The 25,672-nt window shown below is 43.5% G+C and overlaps 1 long non-coding RNA gene across 2 annotated transcripts; it reads right to left on the bottom strand.

Moving 5' to 3' along the window:
* Nucleotides 1-8,092: 8,092 nt before the first annotated feature.
* LOC140117882 (uncharacterized) lies at nt 8,093-25,353 on the bottom strand. 2 transcript variants are annotated; one of them, XR_011853097.1, is made up of 5 exons: nt 25,339-25,353; nt 9,722-9,915; nt 9,604-9,630; nt 9,344-9,366; nt 8,093-8,404 (listed from the first exon to the last, which is right to left on the bottom strand). It is a non-coding gene; the product is annotated as an uncharacterized lncRNA (long non-coding RNA). The 2 variants fall into 2 exon arrangements; XR_011853096.1 differs by lacking the exon at nt 25,339-25,353 and adding an exon at nt 25,266-25,280.
* Between the last annotated feature and the right edge of the window lie 319 nt (nt 25,354-25,672).

Here is a 25,672-nt window from a genome sequence, read left to right as displayed (position 1 = left end):
TCAGCTACACAAATACCTGATGTGTTCTGCTATACACATTTGAGAGAAACAGACATCATCTACACAAGTACCTGACATGTTCTGCTATGCACATGTGAGACAGACATCAGCTACACAAATACCTGATGTGTTCTGCTATACACATTTGAGAGAAACAGACATCATCTACACAAGTACCTGACATGCTGTGTTTTCCTATACACATGTGAGAGACACAGACATCAGCTACACAAGTACCTGACATGTTCGGCTATTCACATGTGAGAGACACAGACATCCCATAAACAAGTACCTGACATGTTCTGCTATACACATGTGAGAGACACAGACATCAGCTACACAAATACCTGACGTGTTCTCCTATACACATGTGAGACACAGACATCAGCTACACAAGTACCTGACATGTTCTGCTATACACATGTGAGACACAGACATCAGCTACACAAATACCTGACGTGTTCTCCTATACACATGTGAGACACAGACATCAGCTACACAAATACCTGACGTGTTCTCCTATACACATGTGAGACACAGACATCAGCTACACAAGTACCTGACATGTTCTCCTATACACATGTGAGACACAGACATCAGCTACACAAGTACCTGACATGTTCTCCTATACACATGTGAGAGACACAGACATCAGCTACACAAGTACCTGTCATGCTGTGTTCTCCTATACACATGTGAAAGACACAGACATCAGCTACACAAGTACCTGACATGCTGTGTTCTCCTATACACAAGTGAGAGACACAGACATCCCATACACTAGTACTTGACATGTTCGGCTATACACATGTGTGAGACACAGACATCAGCTACACAAGTACCTGACATGTTCTGCTATGCACATGTGAGACAGACATCAGCTACACAAATACCTGATGTGTTCTGCTATACACATTTGAGAGAAACAGACATCATCTACACAAGTACCTGACATGCTGTGTTTTCCTATACACATGTGAGAGACACAGACATCAGCTACACAAGTACCTGACATGTTCGGCTATACACATGTGAGAGACACAGACATCCCATAAACAAGTACCTGACATGTTCTCCTATACACATGTGAGAGACACAGACATCAGCTACACAAGTACCTGTCATGCTGTGTTCTCCTATACACATGTGAAAGACACAGACATCAGCTACACAAGTACCTGACATGCTGTGTTCTCATATACACATGTGAGAGACACAGACATCAGCTACACAAGTATCTGACATGTTTTACTATACACATGAGAGACACAGACATCAGCTACATAACTACCTGACATGCTGTGTTCTCCTATACATGGCCAGATCCTATAGCAGTTTTATCTCTCATACAAACACAGATAGTAGCAAAATGCCTTATAGGTCTAAACATAAATTTTAATATATAAAATCGATACTCACATCACATAAATGCAATATTACAAAGTGACTCTGTTGTCACAAAAGCCTAGTGTGGAGGGACATACAACACACTTAAACGCTAAATCACGTGTTACCTTATATCACTCCAAGCCCAAAACAAGGAGTAGTATAGTCACTGCAATTTATAAAGTGCAACAAATGAAGAAAGGGTTTGATGTCACTAGTCTTCAAACGCACATTTCAGGAATAGAGTCCAGGTTAAAGAGAACCCGTCATGCAAAATAACCCCCCTAAACTAAATAGATTTTCATAAACTGCCATTAGAGAGCATTGCCTCTATCCCTTCATTGTCCCTCTACATGCCTGTAAACCTAAGCAATGAGGTCCTAAAGCTGTATGCAAATGACCTGTGAAATGTCCAATGAAGCATTAGCATATTCAAGCTGTCCACTCTATTCATGAGTGGGAGGCACAGCCACACCCCCAGTGCTTGACTGACAGCCTGTATAATGATGTGAGGCTGTATAATGATGTGCTTCCTGGTGCTGGCGGCCCCTGCAGCCTGTGTGTGCATGTGTGTGTGTATAGGAGAGATACAGCAGCTCCAGGCAGCCATGTTACAGCAGAACATGTCAGATTCATGTGTAACTGATGTCTGTGTCTGTCACCTGTATATTAGGAGGATGCAGCATGTCAGCAGATACAGCACACACACTAGCCATGCTTTACTATACATTACACACAGACATGAGCAGGGGGAGGAGAGGAGAGGGGAGGGGTAACAGGGGTGACATCACTGCCTCTGACCATGTGACCAGCCTCATTTACATAATAAAGAAAAGATGATTTTATAATGATTAATGTATGAAATAACTAGATAATGGCTGGGATGGGATCCTTGTGAGCTGCTCCAACAGGTAGTAGTGACAGGACTAGTGGCAGAGACCTGATGACAGGTGTCCTTTAAAGACCACCTATATTTCCCTATTGTAACTTTTCCTAGCCCCGTATGAAAGCTCCCAGCCCTTACAAAGGCGGTCCCAGAGCTGTCCCTAATCATGACTATTATGCCCTAAGGCTGAAGGAAATGGTGTACAATCTTTTCCTACACACACACAGGCTGCAGGGGCCGCCAGAACCAGGAAGCACATAGAGGAGCCAGCACCAGGAGTGTCACACCATTATACTGGCTGTCAGGTAAGCACTGTGCCTCACACTGGTGAATAAGCTGGACAGATGAATATAATAATGACTCAGTGGACCCATCCCAGCTCATTTGCATACAGCTTTAGGACCTGATTGTTTAAATTAACAGGCATGTAAAGGGACAATGCTTCTTTCTAATGGCAGTGTATATAGTTTTGGGGGATTATCTTTCCTGACAGGTTCTCTTTGAGGAACTACAGGTGGTTCAGTGTCCAAACTGGCCCCAATAGGTCCCATTGAACCCCTTTTGGACGAATTTGGCCTTTAGGACGCCCCATTTTTCAAATCTGCCCTGTGTCACCATAAGTGGTTATAGCTTTGGAATGCTATGAGATATCCAGGGGATTTTGAGATTGTTTTCTTGTGACACATTGTACTTCAAATTAGGGGGGTATTTTTGATATACACTGGCGCAAAGATGTAGATGGGTTGGACAAAGTGCTTAAATAAGCAAAAAAAGAGAAAGGAAAAAACCTTCGCTGGTAAGGACAGTGTGCCTCTCCACTGCTACAAACACTACTTAAGTAAAAAACAAGGATACCTGCGCTGGCTATAAAATTAGGACTATTAGGTTCGGATAAACGCTATACCAGTAACGGATCTACAATGATTTAAACATCAGTGTGCACGATGCACTAACCTGTAAGTGGCACCCCTCCTGTGTGGGAAGTTTGATTCCTTTCGTTTAGTGAGGTTTTGTCCCGTAGGTCTCGTAAATCTCATGTAGAGCAATAATCTTTTCGTGAGGTGTATTTCACTTCGGATAGCGTTTCCAAGCCAAGTAGTAATCCACAAAATGCAGATCAGCACGCGAGCCCCGGCCGGTGGCTTCGCTGTATCTGACTAACAAGGTACCGGTGACGTCACCCTAGGTACGGTCCGTCTGGTGAGACAAAAGGGTTTTCCACCGACGCGTTGTCGAGAGCTCCGGCTCTCTTCCTCAGGGTTGAATTCCTAATCTCACTGATGCGGGTAGTCTTATAGGTACGGTGCCATTATTAGGGAGAGAGCTGATCAAGTTCTTGTGGTTGGTCTGGACAAATAGTTTCGTTCTGTTTAGTTTTAAAATGCATCTTTTTATAATTCTGTTGTATCGCTATACCCAGATAAGGTGCCATTCTCAAAACAATTTTATTAATTTATAAAAAAAATATATATTTATTGTTAAAAACATAATATTAAAAAATCATTGTTTCCACCACTGTTTTAATTAATTGTCTTCCTAAAAAAGTACACATATATATATAGATACATAGTCATAAACTATAATATAAAAATGTGTATAAAAATAAAAAGTATATATATATATCAGTATATTTCAATTGGGCAGTGGGTACCAGTGTAAATCTTCCACTTAAAATGCAAATAATTCGATCTCGCTGTTCAAACCATTAATCCCTAATGGTTTGAACAGCGAGATCGAATTATTTGCATTTTAAGTGGAAGATTTACACTGGTACCCACTGCCCAATTGAAATATACTGATATATATATATACTTTTTATTTTTAAACACATTTTTATATTATCGTTTATGACTATGTATATATATATATATGTGTACTTTTTTAGGAAGACAATTAATTAAAACAGTGGTGGAAACAATGATTTTTTAATATTATGTTTTTAACAATAAATATATATTTTTTTTATAAATTAATAAAATTGTTTTGAGAATGGCACCTTATCTGGGTATAGCGATACAACAGAATTATAAAAAGATGCATTTTAAAACTAAACAGAACGAAACTATTTGTCCAGACCAACCACAAGAACTTGATCAGCTCTCTCCCTAATAATGGCACCGTACCTATAAGACTACCCGCATCAGTGAGATTAGGAATTCAACCCTGAGGAAGAGAGCCGGAGCTCTCGACAACGCGTCGGTGGAAAACCCTTTTGTCTCACCAGACGGACCGTACCTAGGGTGACGTCACCGGTACCTTGTTAGTCAGATACAGCGAAGCCACCGGCCGGGGCTCGCGTGCTGATCTGCATTTTGTGGATTACTACTTGGCTTGGAAACGCTATCCGAAGTGAAATACACCTCACGAAAAGATTATTGCTCTACATGAGATTTACGAGACCTACGGGACAAAACCTCACTAAACGAAAGGAATCAAACTTCCCACACAGGAGGGGTGCCACTTACAGGTTAGTGCATCGTGCACACTGATGTTTAAATCATTGTAGATCCGTTACTGGTATAGCGTTTATCCGAACCTAATAGTCCTAATTTTATAGCCAGCGCAGGTATCCTTGTTTTGTACTTCAAATTAGTTTAACAATTTGGATGATATCTTTTTTAGTTATTTAAAAACAGGAAATTCGGCAAAAAGTTTGAAAAAAAATTCTTTATTTTCAAAGTTCTAAATTCTCTACTTTTGATGCAGATGTCATAGCACCCAAATAAATTCCTAACTTAATTTCCCAAATGTCTTCTTTATGTTGGATTTTTGATATTTTCCACATATCCCACATATTTTACTAGAATGCTATGAGCCTGAGGGCGTGTACACACGTTTATCTAGCGCCGCGTTCATAACGGGGCGCTAGCGCACAGGGACGGGGCTCGGGCCAATTGCATATGCGTTGCCCGGGAAACACATGCAACTGATAACCCAATCGCACGTGTTTCTCTGGAAAGGAATATGCGATCGACCCGAGCCCCGCCCCCTGTGCGCTAGCGCCCCGTTATGCTAGCGAAACGTGTGAACTCGCCCTTAGAATTTGGGTGCCATTTTCACATTTTTTTGGAATATCAACCCCATATCAAGAGGGAGCTGCTCAACTGTTAATTGACTGTGAGAGGCCTAAATAAGTTACTCATAAGTTACATTATGGAAACTACAACCCTCAATGTATGAAAAAGCACTTAAGAATTTTGTTAACCCTTTAGGTGTTTTGTAGGGGTCATAACAAAATAGGAGGTGTGGTCTACAAATTGTAAAATGGATTAAATTAAAAAAGCTCCAGTTTGAGACCCAATTTCTCCTGCGTTCACTGATACCCCTTATGTGGCAAGATTGGTTTTTTTTTGGGGGGGGGGGGGGCATTCACCATACCATAAAAATATATTACCATATTTTTATTCTTAGGGTTGCCATGATTACGGAGATACCTCATTTATGTAGGTTTATATTTTCCAATTTTCACTGTCTTTTCAAATGCATAACTATTTTTCAGCTGACAAATCTGGTTAAAGGGCACCTGTCATCAGGTCTGTGTCACTAGTCCTGTCACCTCTACCTGTTGGAGCAGCTCACAAGGATCCCATCCCAGCCTTTATCTAGTTATTTCATACATTATTCATTGTAAAATCATCTATTCTTTATTATGTAAATGAGGCTGGTCACATGGTCAGAGGCAGTGATGTCACCCCTGTTACCCCTCCCCTCTCCTCCCCCTGCTCATGTCTGTGTGTAATGTATAGTAAAGCATGGCTAGTGTGTGTGCTGCATCCTCCTAATATACAGGTGAGAGACACAGACAGCATCTACACATGAATCTGACATATTCTCCTGTAACATGGCTGCCTAGAGCTGCTGTATCTCTCCTAAACACACATATGCACACACAGGATGCAGGGGGCGTGGCCACCAGGAAGCACATCATTATACAGCCTCACATCATTATACAGGCTGTCAGTCATGCACTGGGGGTGTGGCTGTGCCTCCCACTCATGAATAGGGTGGACAGCTTGAATATGCTAATGCTTCATTGGACATTTCACAGGTCATTTGCATACAGCTTTAGGACCTCATTGCTTAGGTTTACAGGCATGTAGAGGGACAATGAAGGGATAGAGGCAATGCTCTCTAATGGCAGTTTATAAAAATATATTTAGTTTAGGGGGTTATTTTGCATGACGGGTTCTTTTTAACACTCACGATCAGAGCCGGCTCGAGTGTCAGCTGTAACAGAGTGCACAAAGGGGTTAAAGGTAACCCTACATGAAAAATAGGCACCATAAAACCAACCAAGTCCTGATACACCATGAAAGGTCCCCTTTAAAGACCTCGCCTTTGTTTTTTTATTATTCACTCCCCACAATAAAATGTTTTTTTTTTTTTTTTTACACAGGTTGTTTTCTGCATAACCAATTGCACTTAATGATTGTATTTAAATTTTCCATGTCACATGTACTAGAAGTGGGAAAAATTCAGTGAAATTGGTAAAAAACTGAATCTGCCCATGCGCTGCCAAGCAGCTTTACTAGCACTGATCGCAGGCGTTACCAGTAAGTCTTTGCTGTGACATGCAGCAAAGACTTACCGGCTATGGAGAGGACTCAGCCTGTGAGCCCTCTCCATGCACCTGCAGTCGACCTGTGGCGTGCCATTACGTCTTGGGTCGTGAAAAGGTTAACTGCAACTCACCTATCCTTTAGCCATGAATCACAGGATCACTGAAGCCATCACCTTGAATAAATGTGGCTTGCATTCCCTGCAATCTTGCAGAGAAGTTACGCAGACTGCACCTATAAAAAAAGTCTACACAAAGGCAGTGGAATCAATTTTAAATTGGGGTTACCTGCATCCCATGTGCCAGGTGCTCTTTGCTCACACCAATGATCCCGAATGCAAATACAGGCAGGAATAGGACTTTAGGCCATCCTCACATGCATGGGCCTGTGTATGTACGAGTCCATGCAAGCAAGTGAGTTAGTGTGTTAGCTATAGAAACTACAGCTAGCAAGCTACATTTACTTGAATATAGGTAGCTTAAAATACAAGTTACCAACTCAAGCCTCCTCACAACTCAATGCAAACACATCACATGAAAGATGTGCAGAATAATTAGTTGGACTCCAATGGTTAAATTTACCAGCATAACTCACCGTAAGCCTTTGTTGGTATATAAAAGGTTTCAGCAGGGTTGCTGCAAAAGCTCTCACCCACTACAACAATCCGCATATGGCAGTGTGACTAGATGAGTGGGCCCTACTCCACACATGCTTGGATCAAGTACCAAAATAGAATACTTGAACAGGGAGATTGTAATGAGTAGTTAACTGGTCCACTGTATAAACACTCTATAAGGGCATTTTAAGGGTCCAACAATTCAGAGAATGGGAAACCCGTTCTTTGAAGAGTGGGATGGAAACAACCGAGCAGATTGCCCAGCTATCTGATATCTTCCTATTGGCAGAGGACATGTTGCATCCATTACAAGGAATGGGACTCTGGATTGTTGGGGTCCCAGCAGTCTGAGGCCTTGTTCTCAGAGGGGAAGACTTCACACAAACCCTTTAAAGTCTACCTCTAGCAGTGTCTATTCTGTCCCCAATAAAAGTCAGGAGGATCCCTGGTCTGTAGGGCATAATGACTAAAGTGCAAAATGGAAAAGATAACCTTTCCCATTGTGTATTCTTAATCCAAGTGACTACTTGAAAGTTTTTTTTAACCCAAACAAGCCTTGGTATGAAAACCCCTAACAGCTGAACCCACACTTCATGTAAATGATGCAAGACTGCAAATCCTAATAAAAATCTATATAACCATTGCTTGGTTTAACCAAAAACATGTTTATTACACTTGCTGCACAAGACCATAAACTAACAAGTCCATCTCCTGAAAGCATGGGGCATCAGCACGAGACATCATGGATTTCCCAGCTTCTACAGCGTTGAGTATTCCAGAAGAGGTCACATCCATGCAGACAGCCAACAGGGCCAAGGTGAAAGACCTTTCAGATAACACAGGCTGTAGATTCTTCCTCATCTGGAGGGCTGCATTTAGCCATCAGGTCTTGTAAGCAGCAATGGAGGAGACGTTTACTTGGACCTCTGCCTCATCTTTCTCCTTTTACGCTTCAGTCTGAAAAAAAAAAAAAAAACTTTAGTTCACAGTTTAAGGGGTACAGTATATCTGGTCGAGTCCAGCAGTGACAGGAGGTGTGAATAAGATTCCCTGGAACCCAATTGCAAGGGCACAAGGTAACTGAAAGCAGAGAAAGCCATGTGCTTCACATTTTTTTGGCACACTTAACAAATGCATAATGGACGGCTCATTTAAGTCCGAGAAACAGAAGGTTTCTAGTTACTCAAAAAAAACAAAACAAAAACAACACAGTCTACTAAAAAGCCTAGATACAAAATGGGCCTAGAGCACAAGTCTACTGTTCTACATTTGTACATCTACAGCCATCACCGATTTTATAATAGCAGCCCAGTTACTTCAGTGCTTAAAAAGGCCTCAATTTCTACAACCCCACCTTAGAAGACAATCCTATTGTTTAAACATCTGCAGGTAGTCATTTGAGGATCCACAGATCTAAAGCACAATCAGATGAAGATCCCTAAGGCCATACATGTCATTAACTACCTGGCCACGACGAGCAGCTACCATGGCCATTTTTTTTCTAGACTAGGGCAATATTGTGCACCAAGAGACACTTCCCACTATGGAGCTGAAAACCACTATTATGGGACTTCGAGGAGAGCTTAGTCATTCCAGTGTCAAAGTTGAAAATCCCTGTGTTGCATAAAAATCTTGAATATTAAGCTTCTTAAAAACCACACAAAACTATGCGATGTTATGTGTACAGGTTTACATTAAGTATATAGCCCCATAATCTATTAGCATAGGGTGAACGTATAATGGCAGGGTCACTACATGAGCAGGTACCAGGAATAAAACAGCAGCAGACCCCCATATAGGAGGTCCCATGTCCCTGCATCATACACATCCTACAAGCATGGCACAAGGTGGCACCAGCTCGGTTATATCAGGAAGGAAAAACATGGAGACACCTACCTGCGCATACGCTTCTTCCTCCACTGCAAAGAGAAAACGAATAAAACCAAGTTAGAATCCATTTAGTGCTATGAGGACACAGATACCCGCAACGCCCATGCACCTCACAGTGTGAACAGCCAGGGCACCACCACAGCCGCCATGCACACCACGGGCACATCACACACTACAGACGCCGCCATTACACAGCACCCGAAGACATCACCGATAACAAAAGCAAATATGGCCGCACCCGCCACACTCAATACCGCGCCGCTTACCTTGGCTCTCATCTTGAGAAGAAAAGCCTGTGGACAAAGAACAGATTGGGATTAGTGAACCGGGCGGATGGCATCAGATTGAGTACAGGCCTACACCGTGACCACAGCTCCTGCCTACCTTCCTAAGATGGCACCAATGACAAGAGAACGTCACAGCGTCGGTTCGCAGTATTTAAGCAGCCTGATATTACGTCACTTCCGGATTCGGTAACACATCGTGAAGGCTGCTGGGAGATGTAGTTTCTGGGCGTCGTATACGCATTTTCAATGATTATTTGTGAATAAACATGCTCTTTTCCCCAGTTTTTCTTGCTGAAATATGAAATAACTTGAATTCTAACATATTGACAGTTTTTATGACGCCTGCAGTCAAATTACATACAAATGATAACCCAGTGCCCCATTACAAGCCAAAATATCAGAACCTTACAGTTGTCATACTATAGAACCCCTGTGTGAACACTGACCAGGCGCTTTGGCAGCTTTTGTGTGCGTAGCCATGTTGTTTATGGATCATCCTAATCAAACGGCCCCTATCTATGGAAGGACTTGACTGCATTCACATAAATGTAGATTGTCATTATTTTAAAATGAAGTATCAATTCCTTAACCGGTTAAGGACCGGGCCCTTTCCTGTTTTTTTATGTCCATTTTTCACTCCCCACCTTCAAAAATCTATAACTTTTTTATTTTTACACGTAAAGAGCTGTGTGACGGCTTGTTTTCTGCGTAACAAATTGCACTTCATAATGATGGTATTAAATATTCCATACCATGTACTCGGAAGCGGGAAAAAAATTCCAAATGCAATGAAAATGGTGAAAAAACGCATTTGCGCCATTTTCTTGTGGGCTTGGATATTACGTCTTTCACTGAGCGCCCCAAATGACATGTCTACTTTATTCTCTGGGTCGGTACGATTAAGGGGATACCAAATTTGTATAGGTTTTATAATGTTTTCATACATTACAAAAATTAAAACCTCCTGTACAAAAATAATTTTTTTGATTTTGCCAACTTCTGGCGCTAATAACTTTTTCATACTTTGGTGTACGGAGCTGTGCGTGGTGTCATTTTTTGCGAAATTTGATAATATTTTCAATGATATATTTTTAGGACTGTACGACCTTTTGATCACTTTTTATAGATTTTTTTAGATTTTTCAAAATGGCAAAAAAGTGCCATTTTCGACTTTGGGCGCTATTTTCCGTTACGGGGTTAAACGCATTGAAAAACCGTTATCATATTTTGATAGATCGGGTATTTTCGGACGCGTCGATACCTGATGTGTTTATGATTTTTACTGTTTATTTATATTTATGTCAGTTCTAGGGAAAGGGGGGTGATTTGAAATTTTAGGTTTTTTTATTATCATTTTTTTTTTTTTTAACTTTTTTTTATTTTTATTTATACTATTTTTCAGACTCCCTAGGGTACTTTAACCCTAGGTTGTCTGATCGATCCTATCATATACTGCCATACTACAGTATGGCAGTATATGGGGATTTTCTTCCTCATTCATTACAATGTGCTATCAGCACATTGTAATGAAGGGGTTAAAACGAAATAGCCTCGCGATCGAGGCTAGCACCGATCGCGGATGTTACCGGTAAGCCTTTGCTGCAATATGCAGCAAAGACTTACCGGCTATGGAGAGGGCTCAGCCCGTGAGCCCTCTCCATGCAGCGCGACGCGACCGCCGCCGTGGGGCGGTCGCGAACCGGTTAAAAAGAAACATGGATCATGAATAAGGAGGAAGCTGAAATGTGTTTCTTGACCATGGTGGAGTGCAAGTTTTTACTTTATGATTGAATTATGCAGAATACAGCTTTCAAATCGCTAGCCCTGTTGTGCTGGACAATTACAACTTTGAATATGTTTACGATAAAGTTTTAATACACAGATCAATGGGAAGAAGGTGCTTGGACACAGAGCCGGATTAAGGTTGGTGGGGGCCCTTGGGCGCAAAATCTGGTGGAGGCCCCCACTAAGTGTAGCGTACACACACGTCCTCCTGCTTCCTTTCCACTATCCCAGCTGTAACACAGCTACATACAGCCGCCTCACTGCCAGTAACACAGCTATACACAGCCGCCTCACCCCAGTAACACAGCTACATACAGCCGCCTCACCCCAGTAACACAGCTACATACAGCCGCCTCACCCCAGTAACACAGCTACATACAGCTGCCTCATCCCCAGTAACACAGCTACATACAGCCGCCTCACCCCAGTAACAGAGCTACATACAGCTGCCTCATCCCCAGTAACACAGCTACATACAGCCGCCTCACCCCAGTAACACACCTACATACAGCCGCCTCATCCCCAGTAACACAGCTACATACAGCCGCCTCACCCCCAGTAACACAGCTACATACAGCCGCCTCGCCCCCCAGTAACACAGCTACATACAGCTGCCTCGCCCCCAGTAACACAGCTACATACAGCCGCCTCGCTCCCAGTAACACAGCTACATACAGCCGCCTTGTCCCCCAGTAACACAGCTACATACAGCCGCCTCGCCCCCGAGTAACTAAGCTACATACAGCCGCCTCGCTCCCAGTAACACAGCTACATACAGCCGCCTCCCCCCCAGTAACACAGCTACATACAGCCGCCTCGCCCCCGAGTAACTAAGCTACATACAGCCGCCTCATCCCCAGTAACACAGTTACATACAGCCGCCTCATCCCCAATAACACCGCTACATACAGCCGCCTCATCCCCAATAACACCGCTACATACAGCCGCCTCATCCCCAGTAACACAGCTACATACAGCCACCTCATCCCCAGTAACACCGCTACAAACAGCCGCCTCGCCCCCAGTAACACCGCTACATACAGTCGCCTCATCCCCAGTAACACAGCTACATACAGCTGCCTCATCCCCAGTAACACAGCTACATACAGCTGCCTCATCCCCAGTAACACAGCTACATACAGCCGCCTCGCTCCCAGTAACACAGCTACATTCAGCGGCGACAGCACGAAACATATATATATGTACATATGTATATATATATATAGAGTATATACATACATTCCATATACACAGTATATACAAAAACCACATCATTCACATATATATAAATGTACACACATATATGCTTATATAAATATATGCGTGTATAAACACAGTAGATGCATAAATACACTGTATATACATATATACACATATACACTGTATATACATATATACACAGTACAGTCTAACGAATAGGGTCAGGAGAGGAGGGAGGGGGGGGGGTTACTTAACCATCCACTGCATGTGGTAAATTAACCCTAAGGTTATGGTAGAGCCCCCACTCCAAAATACCGCACCATAACAGTGCCACGAAATAATACCAATAGAAACCAAAATGACCAAAATGACCTCCCCAAGGTGGTCTTCCCGGGCGGTGGAACTGATTTACGATCTAGGTAAGGAGAGGTAGATTCTATTAAGGGTCCTTGGTGTCAAATAACCACACTCACCAAGCACCAGTTGTTCATTGCATACACTTGTATTGATCACGAACAACGTTTACGGGAACCAACCTTGTTGGGCATCTGCTACCATGTTTCCACATATACACATATAACATAGTTCCACCTTGCCCATTGGCAGACCGCTTTTTCTGTTTTTGTGCCTTACCACCTTGCACTATACTGTATCCCGTGGACCTCCCCCACAGTGAGGCCACACTCGCTGTCTTCATGGTTTTTTAATAGCATTATGTATTGTCGTATCAATAAAGTATCTTTGACATTTTAATATCACAGAGTGTATCAGTGCCTCTTTCCTTCCCTCCGGGAAGGTCATTTTGGTTTCTATACATATATACACATATACACTGTATATACATATATACACATATACACTGTATATACATATATACACATATACACTGTATATACATATATACACTGTATATACATATATACACACAGAAAAACACATATGTATATACTTACCTGTTAGGGTTGACGGGGTGCCTGGTTGTTCGGGCAGGTTGGGGGGTCTTGCCAGGGCTTGTTCGCCAGGGGGGGGGGGGGAGTTGGTCGGTCGCTTATTCGGCCGGGAAGGGTTGCGGGGGGGGGGGGGTTGTAGAGCGAGTGGAGCAGGGAAGCGGGGTGGTGGTGAGCGAGCGGAGCGGGGGGTGGTGAGGGAGCAGAGCGGGGGTGGTGAGGGAGCAGAGCGGGGGTGGTGAGGGAGCAGAGCGGGGGGTGGTGAGCGAGAGGAGCGGGGAGTGGGGGGTGGTGCGGGAGCAGAGCGGGGGGTGGTGAGCGAGAGCAGAGCGGGGGGTGGTGAGCGAGCAGAGCGGGGAGCGGTGAGCGAGAGGAGCGGGGGGTGGTGAGCGAGCGAAGCAGGGAGCGGGGGGTGGTGAGGGAGCAGAGCGGGGAGCGGGTGGTGGTGAGCGAGCAGGGAGTGGTAAGCGAGAAGAGCAGGAAGCGGGGGGTGGTGAGCGAGCGGAGCGGGGAGCGGGTGGTGGTGAGCGGAGCGGGGACCAGGGGTGGTGAGCGAGCGGAGCGGGGGGGAAGGGAAGGCGGTGTTGAGCGGGGTGGGGAGCCGGATTGAGCGGCGCGGGGAGCGAGTGAGCGGAGCAGGGGGCGGGGAGCCGGGGGCGGTGTTAAGCCGGGATTGAGCGGAGCGGGGAGCGAGCGGGGTTGCTTGTCATCTGTGCCGGGGGGGGGGGGGGGCGGGGGCGGCTCCCCATGCAGCAGGATGAGTGGGCGGGCAGTTTATGCAGGGGCTGGATCGCCGGGGAGGCGCTCACCTATGCCCGGAGGGCGGCGTTCGGCTCATGAGGGGGGGCACGGGAGGTGCGATCTGGTGGGGGCCCCTAGGGGGGGCAAGATGGTGGGGGCCCCGCCTATAATCCGGCCCTGCTTGGACACATTACGCACAAAGGCTGGACCATTACGGGTGCGGTCACGCCGTGTTTTGGTTGCGTTTTCACACGCTTTACAATAGCTGAGGAGAGGTTATTTGCCTAATTACATTACTGTTAACATTTTGTTTACAAAATGCAGTGTAAACGCTATGTTAAAGAGGACCTGTCACCTGTAAAAATGGCACTACTGCTACAATAGACACAGCAGTGTTACACTGCTAGCGTTAGCAGACACTGCTGTGATGTACACTAGAAACTATTGTACCTCTGTATCCAATCTATATACAGTCCCCCCATCTATTATATATACTGCCTGCCACCCATTCTATATTCTGTCCACCATCTATATATTCTATATACTTCCTCCTTATCTTTTCTATATACTTACTCCCTATCTATTCTATATACTGCCTCCCCATCTATTCTATATACTGCCTCCCCATCTATTCTATATACAGTCTCCCCATCTGTTCCGTATACTGTCCGCCATTTGATCCATATTATGCCTCCCATCTATTCTCTAAATTGTCTGCATTTATAATAATAATAATCTTTATTTACATAGCACATCAAATTCAGTAGCGCTTCACAAATAATATATATTGCCGCCCCATATATTCTATATATTGCCTCCCCATTTACTCTATATACAGTCCCCCAGCTGCTCTTTATACTGTCCCATTTGTTCTATATACCGTACCCACATCTGTTCCGTATACTGCCCCCCCCATTTGTTCTATATACTGCTGCCCCATCTACTCTATATAATGTCCCCCCATCTGTTCTATATACTGCCCCATCTGTTATATATACTGCCCCATCTATTCTATATACTGCCCCACATCTGTTCTATATACTGTCCACCCATCTATTCTATATACTGCCCCCATCTATTCTATATACTGTCCTTCCATCTATTCTATATACTGCCCCATCTGATCTATATTCAGTCCCCCATCTATTCTATATACTGCCTCCCCATCTGTTCTGTATACTGCCCCCCATTTGATCTATATACTGCCTCCCCATCTATTCTATATACTGTCCACCATCTATTCTATATACAGCCCCCCAGCTGTTCTATATACAGTCCCCCATCTGTTCTATATACTGTCCCCCCATCCATTTTATATACTGTCTCCCAATTTATTCTATAAACTGCCCCCATCTATTCTATATATTGTCCCCCACCTATTCTATATATTGCCGTCTGATCTATATACTGTTCCCCCCCATCTATGCTATATACTTCCTCCCCATCTATTCTATTTACAGATCCCCAATCTATTCTACTGTCACCCATCAATTCCATGTACTGTCCTCCCTTCTGTATACTGTTCCTCATCCATACACAATCCTGTGCCTCCTTATCACCTTTCCATAGTGTCCTCCATCTATTTTTCATGCAGGGCTTGCATCTAGTCTACTTTCTGCACTCCACCCCCAACTTTCTTTACTTAAAGGGAACCTGTCACCAGGAGACCCATTTTTAGCACCCCCTCCCAGTCCCCACAGAGCATAGTACATACACTGCCAAAGTGTTTTTGTATTAAAAATAGGTTTTTCAGAAAAAAAGATATGTTATATTGTACCTTTCATTAGCATGTGCTGTGTGACTAGGCAGTTGCCAAATGGGAGGGGCTGGAAAGGAGCAGTTTCCCCCCCACCCTAGGGGAACAGCTACTCCATGTGACCTTTTCAAATATATGAAAACACCCATCACTTGGCTTAGCGACGCCCCCTGCTCCCCTACAGCCAATCCTGAGTGTGGGGAGTTATTCATATATTTGAAATGGTCACATGTTTCCCAAGGGTGCGGGGGGGGGGGGGACTGCTCCTTTCCAGTCCCTCCTTTTTGGCAACTGCCTAGTCACACAGCAGATGCTAATGAAAGGTACAATATAACATATCTGTTTTTCTGTAAAACCAATTTTTTATACAAAAACACTTTGGCAGTGTATGGGTCTCCTGGTGACAGGTTCCCTTTAACTCTAAATTGTGGCAAATAAAAAAAAAAACTGCTCACCTAAAATGGTGCTTTCTCTCCCTCCAGCCTTTCTTACTTACTCAGCAGGTGTCGGGACAGAAGGGTACAGGATGCGCGGCAAGTGTGATGATGTAATCACGCAACCGCATTTTCAGGTACGGAGTGCAATGCGTTCGGGGCCGCGTCACACTTAATGCCAATAGCTTTGGCCTCTCAAACCCTACGGGACTCAGCCTATTTTGGCCTTTAGGACGCGGCCCCATTTTTCAAATCTGGCTTGTGTCACTATAAGTGCTTATAGCTTTGGAACAATATAAGATATCCAGGGGATTTTGAGAGTGTTTCCTCATGACACATTGTACTTCATTGTACTTCAAATTAGTTAAAAAATTTGGATGATATCTTTTGTGTTTAGTTATGAAAAAAAAACTAAATTTGGCAAAAATTTAGAAAAATTCTTTATTTTCAAAGTTCTAAATTCTCTACTTTTGATGCAGATAGTCATAGCACCCAAATAAATTCATAACTTACATTTCCCAAATGTCTGCTTTATGTTGGATGGTTTTATAAGATTCCACATATTTTACTAGAATGTTATAAGTCTCAGAATTTAGGTATCATTTTTAAAATGTTTTGGAAAATAACCAAAACCCATATTTAGATGGACCTACTCAACTTCTAATTGACTGTGAGAGACCTTAATAATAGCTAGACTTGTAAATTACCCCATTATGGAAACTACACCCCTCAATGTATGAAAAACCACTTTTAAGAAGTTTGTTAACCCTTTAGGTGTTTTATAGGGGTTAAAACAAAATGGAGGTGCAGTCTACAAATTGTAATATTTTTCACAATACACTCATTTTGGGTGGAAAATGAAACATTTGCAACGGATAAAATGAATAAAAGGCTCCACAAAGTTTTTTCTTTTTTAATGTGGACCTTATTTATTTTGCCACATGAGATGCACTTTTCTGGTACCTAATTTTGGGGCATCTATGGCTAATTGGTGAGATTTTATTTCTGTATATATTCGAGTATAAGCCGACCCGAGTATAAGCCGAGACCTCTAATTTTATCACCAAAAACTGGAAGAACCTATTGACTCAAGTATAAGCCCCAAGTAGTATACAGCCAGCTCCAAGCAGTATACTTCTCTCACTCCTCCAGACCTGAGAACAGGCAGGGAGGAGGGGTAGGCATACTCCTCTCTCCACGATGCACTTTCCAGGTCATTCCTCCTGTACCCTCTCTTACTTTCCCATCTTTTGAGGTTCACACCCTCAGACTTTTCCGCCCATTCTCTCTCCGTGTGGCTGTAGTATACCGTCCTCCTGGCTCACCCTTCCAGTTCCTTGATCACTTTGCTTCCTGGCTCCCTCACTTTCTATCGTGTGATATCCCAACACTCGTCATGGGAGACTTTAACATCCCTATGAACACCCCCATCTCCTCTTCAGCCTCACAGCTTTTATCACTTACTACCTCTCTGGGACTTGTACAACTCTCTGATTCTCCTACCCACCAAGAGGGAAACATCCTTGACTTGGTCTTTGCCCGACTCTCTTCTGTCTCTGACTTTACTAACAATGACTTTCCACTTTCAGACCATAACCTTCTCTCTTTTACTGTAAATAGTTCTTGTCTGGTACAGAATAAGTCCATTTATCACACATACCGGAACCCACGTGCCATTAGTGTTCCCCACCTCATAGAAACTGTGCAGCCATCGCTGCCCCCATCTCCTCTCTCTCCTGTCCTAACCTGGCTACTAATCATTATAATAATGTTCTCAAAAGTGCCCTAGATAAGATGGCACCACCGTCAGTTCGAGCCTTTCAACACAAATGTAGGCAACCTTGGCACATGGCACAAACCCGTTTCCTTCGTAAGTGCTCCAGGAGTGCCAAACGTCTGTGGAGAAAATCGGGCACTTCCTCTGACTTTCTTCACTTTAAATTTATGCTCAAATCTGCTCTCCATCTTGCTAAACAGGTCTATTTTACTAATCTAATATCTTCTCTTTCTAACAACCCCAAAAGGCTCTTCAATACTCTTCACTCCTTACTAACACCAAAGGTACAGCCACCTGTCACAGACCTTGGGGCTGAAGATCTGGCCACCTACTTTAAAGATAAAATCGACTGCATTCGCCCGGAAATAATTTCTCAGTCCACTAACTCCATAAATCCCCTTCCCTCCAGTACCTTATCTTGTTCACTCTATTCCTTTGAGCCAGTCACAGAGGAAGAAGTGTCCAGGCTCCTTTCCTCTGCTCGCCCCACTTCCATGCATCAAGGCATCCCCTCAAATCTTGTGCAGTCTATCTCCCCAGCAGTCACTTCTCACCTCACTAAAATCTTCAACCTCTCTCTCTCTTCTGGTGTCTTTCCCTCATCTTTCAAGCATGCGGTTGTTACCCCATTACTAAAGAAGCCTACTCTGGACCCATCCAATGCTACTAACTACAGACCAGTCTCTAACCTTCATTTCATATCCAAACTCCTGGAACGCCTGGTCTATTCTCGACTTTCCCGTTTTCTCTGAGCTAACTTGCTCCTTGACCCCCTGCAATCTGGTTTCCGCTCTATGCATTCTACTGAAACTGCTCTTACTAAAGTCTCCAATGATCTCCTCACTGCAAAATCCAAAGGTGACTATTCTCTCCTCATTCTCCTGGATCTATCGGCAACGTTCGATGCTGTGGACCACCAACTCCTCCTTAGGATGCTTCACTCTATTGGCCTGAAGGACACTGCACTCTCTTGGTTTTCCTCCTATCTCTCTGACCGCACCTTCAGTGTCTCCTTTTCTGGATCTCTCTCTTCTTCTGTTCCTCTCTCTGTCGGGGTTCCTCAGGGCTCAGTCCTAGGTCCTCTTCTCTTCTCCCTCTATACTGCCCCCATTGGACAAACCATCAGCAGATTTGGTTTTCAATATCATCTTTATGCTGATGACACCCAGCTATATACCTCAGCATGTAACATCAGCCCTGCCTTAATCCAGAACACTAGTGAATGTCTCTCTGCTGTCTCTAACATCATGTCTTCTCTCTGCCTGAAACTTAATCTTTCTAAGACTGAACTTCTTGTCTTTCCACCATCCACTAACAGAGCCTATCCTAACCTCTCCATATCAGTCTGTGGGGTCACCATCACCCCAAGGCAGCAGGCCCGCTGTCTTGGGGGTTGTGCTGGACTCCGACCTCTCCTTTGAGCCACACATTTAATCTCTTGCTCGCTCTTGCCAGATGCATCTCAGAAACATCTCTAGAATCCGACCATTTCTCACATTTGAAACCTGTAAAATGCTAACTGTTGCTCTGATTCACTCTCGTCTAGACTATTGTAACTCTCTACTAACCGGTCTTCCTCTCACCAAACTCTCTCCTCTCCAATCGATTCTTAATGCAGCAGCCAGGCTCGTCTTTCAGACTAAACGCTACACGGATGCCTCCAGTTCATGCCAGTCACTGCACTGGCTGCCAGTCTCCTTTTGAATACAGTTCAATATAATAACCCTCATCCACAAAGCTCTGTATAATGCTGCACCCCCCTACCTCTCCTCTCTTATCTCAGTCTATTGCCCAACTCGTGCTCTTAGATCCGCCAGTGATCTTAGATTAACATCTACCCTAGTGTGGACCTCCCACTCGCGTCTCCAAGACTTCTCTAGAGCTGCACCCATTCTATGGAATGCTCTGCCCCGGACTATCAGACTAATACCTAACCTCCAAAGTTTCAAATGTGCTCTTAAAACCCATTTCTTTAGGCAAGCCTATAACACTCGTTAACTGCATGAAGTTTTAACTAAGTTTTACTAACCCGTCCTGTGTCCTCCTCCCATCTGTTATCCAGCAACCAACAGGCACCAGATTTCTCTGCAGTCCCATTCACCCTGGACTTTGTATACTAGATGATAGCTGATGACTGGGTCAAGCGACAACAATCCCATTTATTATATTTTGTTCTATTCCCTTAAGAAGAATGGCTTGACCATTATATATTCTTTTACCTCTTGTGTCACCCCACTCCTCCTCATAAACTGTAAGCTCATGTGCTCTGTCATGTTTTATTATATTTGTATTTGTCCCCTATGATTTGTAAAGCGCTACGTAATATGATGGCGCTATATAAATAAAGATTATTATTATTATTTATACAGCCAGCCCCATGTAGTATACAGCCAGCCCCCATGTAGTATAAAGCCAGCCCATATAGTATACAGCCAGCCCCCATACAGTATACAGTCAGCCTCCATGTAATATACAGCCAGCCTCCATATAGTATACAGCCAGCACCCATGTAGTATACAGCCAGCCCCCATGTAGTATACAGCCAGCTCCTGCCAAAAAATGTAAAAACTTAATAATCACCCTCCGGTGTCCGGATCGTTGGCGCGGGTCCTGATCTTCAGCGCGAGGCTCCCGATCTTTGGCGCGGGTCCCAGCGGCTCCTCTTCTCTCTTCTTTCCTCTCTCTTCTCTCGCCGGCAGAGTCGCATCCATGTGACCTGCCGACGGGCGCACACTAAAATGTGGCATCAGCGATGCTCTGATCGCTGGTTCAAGTCCAATACACTGCTCTACAATACTAATTCAATGTAGAGCAGTGTAAACTGTCTGAGCATGCAGACGCATGTGCAGACAGTTTACAGTGAGACCCGGAAGGGGTCTGACTGCTCAGAACATCGGGTAGTGGCACGGGGTATCCGATCCATAGGGGGAAAACCCTTACACGCCGCGGTCATGCCAATTTAAATTCTAAAAGATTACCTGGGTCTGCAATGCAGGTCCACTACATAAAAGCTTGCAAGAGGTCTATCCTTGCTATGTAAACAAATCAAGTATGCCAACTGTCCTCAGCAGTGGTGGATAAAAACTGACCTGGGCACTGGGCTGTATGAATATTATAGCCCCTACAAGTATGGAAGTCACCTTCTACATATGGTACTGAAATCAGGCTTCTTGTGGAATGAAGGATGTGTCCCTTCTGCCTGCTTTCAATCTGCAGTTTCAGGACCTTTGGAGGATCTTCAACGGTCCTGAAATTGCCCTTGTTACATGTGTATTGAGAGCAGGAACAGATGTATGAGGATTTCATGGATGAAGCTTCTTCTCAGTATAAAATTTGGTGAGTGGTTTGGTCTTAATCTTATAGTTTTAGACCCCAGGCTAACACCCTAACTGCCTATATTAAAATCTATTACTGGTCCCAAGGTTTTTACAAGAGCTTTCTCTCTTATCGATCATGGAAGATTCTTATTTGGGAGAATGTCTCTATTGATTAAAAGATGTGTTTTTTTTACATTCACTTTTGATAATGTACGTTATAAGAAATTGAAAAAGATATAAATTCTTAATATATTGATGACCCATTCTTGAATACAGATTGTCAAGGCATTGTAGTGGCTGATTTGGACCCAGCGTTCTGTTCCCTTCTCAGTGACATTCCAGTTTAGTGCTGGTTCCTTTAACTTGAATTGTAGTTGATCTACAGCATCATGTGCCATCTTCAGGGGGCAGTGATTATCACAAAATGCACCTAATGATAACTAAATAATGAAAATTATAAACACATCTCCAAATCTCAATTTTTGATATTAAAAATCAAAAATAATTACCCTACACCATGTGTACAGTCATGGCCAAAAGTCTTGAGAATGATACATAAAAGGAGGCTGGTGCTTGGCATCATTGTTTCTCTTCTGTTAACCATGGTTATCTCTAAAGAAACACGTACAGTCATCATTGCACTGCACAAAACTGGCCTAACAGGGAAGAGTATCACAGCTAGAAAGATTGCACCTCAGTCAACAATCTATTGCATCATCAAGGAATTCAAGGAGAGAGGTTCCATTGTTGCCGAAGAGGCTCCAGGGCGCCCATGGAGGACCAGCAAGCACCGGGACCGTCTCTTAAAAGTGTTTTAGCTTCGGGATTGGGCTTCCAGCAGTGCAGAGCTTGCTCAGGAATGGCAGCAGGCAGGTGTGAGTGCATCTGCACGCACTGTGAGACGGAGACACTTGGAGCAAGGCCTGGCATTAAAGAGGGCAGCAAGAAGCCACTTCTCTCCAGAAAAAACATCAGGGACAGACTGATATTCTGCAAAAGGTACAGGGAGTGGACTGCTGAGGACTGGGGTAAATTCATTTTCTCTGATGAATCCCTTTTCCAATTGTTTGGAACATCTGGAAAACAGCTTGTTCGGAGAAGACAAGGTGAGCGATACCACCAGTCTTGTCTCATGCCAACTGTAAATCATCCTGCAACCATTCATGTGTGGGGTTGCTTCTCAGCCAAGGGAATCGGCTCTCTCACAGTCTTTCTTAAAAACACATCCATGAACAAAGAATGGTACCAGAATGTCCTCCAAGAGCAACTTCTCCCAACCGTCCAAGAACAGTTTGGTGATCAACAATGCCTTTTCCACCATAATGAGAAATAGGTTCCCTTGTTTCTATTCACCTGATGTGGAATTTAGTAAATGATTATATTTATTAATTCTGTAGGATCTTTATTTAGACTCTTGTACCATTAATACTAGAATTAGGTACTACTACACTACTATGTTTTTCCCTTCACTCTGTCAAGATGATGTATTACCGTAGTAATAAGATCTTTAGAGAAGGACTTTACAGAGAAGGGTACTGGTTATTCCTGGCTGTAGATAATGCATACCTTTCAAGATCAATAAGAGAAGAACTGCTGAGTTCTAAGAAGAGATTTGCCAGTGCTATATATGGTATATGCAGTTACTTAAGGAACCTGATTGCTGACAGAGTTGCTTCAGAAATGCTTATGTTGGGTGGTTGTCCATTTAAAGACGAGATTTCCACTGATCACTGGAGAAACCAGAAGACACTCTGTAAGACAATATAATATAGAATACATTATAGGAGTTTTCTAGAGGATAAAACAGGATAAGGCTAAGTTTACACCTGTTATGTTCAGCTTTGTATATTAAATAGCAGAAAAAGTAAAAAAGCAGTTTTCACCCTTTTTTTTATCTGCTATTAATAATGGAAGTGTTTAAAATGGAAGGCAATCTTGTATACATTGAAGTTGGTTGAGAACAGGAGGTGAACATAAGACCATTTTTGTTTTAATGGGCTCTCCTAAATTGGAGAGCCTAGAGGAAAGGCAAAGTGCAAATGTAAATGGGCTCTTAAAATGTTTTAACTCTCGGGGGGGGGGGGGGGGTGTTACTTTTCTATTACAGTCTGTCAACAGCAGACTCTGATAAAAAAAAAAAAAAAGCCAAATAGCAGCCTGGATACTCTCTAAGAGGCCCCTGGATGGAAACTATGGAGAAGAGGTAACACTGCCTGGTGTATGTAAGAAGTGGATACTTTACAGGGGGTACCTCACTACACCAGCAAACTATTGGGGACTAATATATGTTCTGATCCCCTCGGTGACATGTACGTTCTATATACAATCTGTATCTGAGGAAGGTCCACTTAAGACCAAAACATCATGTTAATGTTTTGGATTATTTGAACTAAGGAGTAAAGCATTGAAATATTAACATATACTTAGTGCCAAATCTTCTAAACTTAAGACCCTGTTGTGGCACCAGTCTTCACCAAATACAGGCAGTCCCCGGGTTACGTACAACAGTGATTTTCAACCAGTGTGCCGTGGCACACTAGTGTGCTGCGACACATGGTCGGGTGTGCCACGGGGAAAGTTCCCCAAACTATGGTGCCCCCTGTGTTTTGTTTCCCGGCAATGCGCAGCGATGCGCAGTCACGGCTTCTTACAATGTAGGAGACGTGTACTATAACACATGCGCAAGCTTTGAACCTCGCGCGACAAAATGACATCACCGAGGCCGGCGCATCATCCTGAGAGCGGAGAGACTCTCGCATTTGCCTACCGCCAAGGTAATGCCCACCAATAATGCTGACTATATGAGCTTTTGCCTGAGTATATGAACTGTTGGCAGAATACTCAGCATATGAGCTGGTACTTGTAGTACTCCAGCAGTATACTGCATATAACAATGAGAAATGTAAAATGAGAAATACTATAGTCATGAGGCTGGAGTACTACAAGTACCAGCTCATATGCTGAGTATATGAGCTGGCACTTGTACTCTGGCCTCATGGCCATAGTACTTCTCATTGTACCCCTTTATTTTGCAGTATATGAGCCACATAATAATCAGCACCATATACTAAAAACACTATAAAAAGTGTGCCGCGGCTCAAAAAAGGTTGAAAATCACTGACGTACAAGATAGGGTCTGTAGGTTTGTTCTTAAGTTGAATTTGTATGTAAGACACAACTGTATATTTTATAGTTGTAACCCCAACCAAATTTTTTTTGGTCTCTGTGACAATTGGACTTTAAAAATGTTGGGTTGTCATAAGAACCAGGATTACCAATGCAGCTTAATTGCAGACACCTGTGATAACTATTATACGGTAACTGTTTATAGTAGCCGAAGGCTAAAGTACAGTAAATTACTAACATCCAGAGGTCCGTTTGTAACTAGGGATCACATGTAAGTCGGGTGTTCTTAAGTAGGGAACCGCCTGTAGATGGAATGCTGTGAATTTACTATTGTATAACCTGGATGGAAACCAACTGGAGACCCTGTCACAGGACAGCTCCCAACACTAACACCTACCAAATACTAAGCGTTATACACAGCCCATATACTGTACACAGTGTTATACACTACCCATATACATAGCTTGTTACATACTGTTATTTAGTAATACATAGGCCCTATACAGTTCATAAACATATTGTTTTACTTATCCCATATACATGATATTATACACATACATATTGTACTGTTGTAAAATAACAGTGCATAGCCTTCTATAAGCCTATGCATTTGTCAAGATAATCATGTGACCTCCGGTAGTTGCCCCGCCAACGCGCTGCTCACTGTGACGTCTAAGTGATCGAACCAACGGAATATGCGGATGCCAGGCAGTAACCGTTACTGGAGCGGAGCACCTATTCGCAGGAGGAGCACCCAGAGCCAAATTCAGGACGCCCAGTATCCGATCCATTGGAGGTAGAGCTACAACCATGAGAACACCAAGGAGCCGATCCGCAGAAGGAGGTCCTACAGCCAAGCGGAGCGCAGCAACCGTTATAGTGCAGGAGGAGCTACAGACAGTAGGGGAGAGCAAAGGTGCTGATCCGAGGACCGCGCAGTCACAGACTAGTGCAGGTATGGAAAT

Source organism: Engystomops pustulosus, chromosome 2 (assembly GCF_040894005.1).
Source record: "Engystomops pustulosus chromosome 2, aEngPut4.maternal, whole genome shotgun sequence".
NCBI lineage: Eukaryota > Metazoa > Chordata > Amphibia > Anura > Leptodactylidae > Engystomops > Engystomops pustulosus.
The sequence above is the reverse complement of the archived record's forward strand: the minus strand, read 5'-3'. Positions and strand labels throughout refer to the sequence as shown.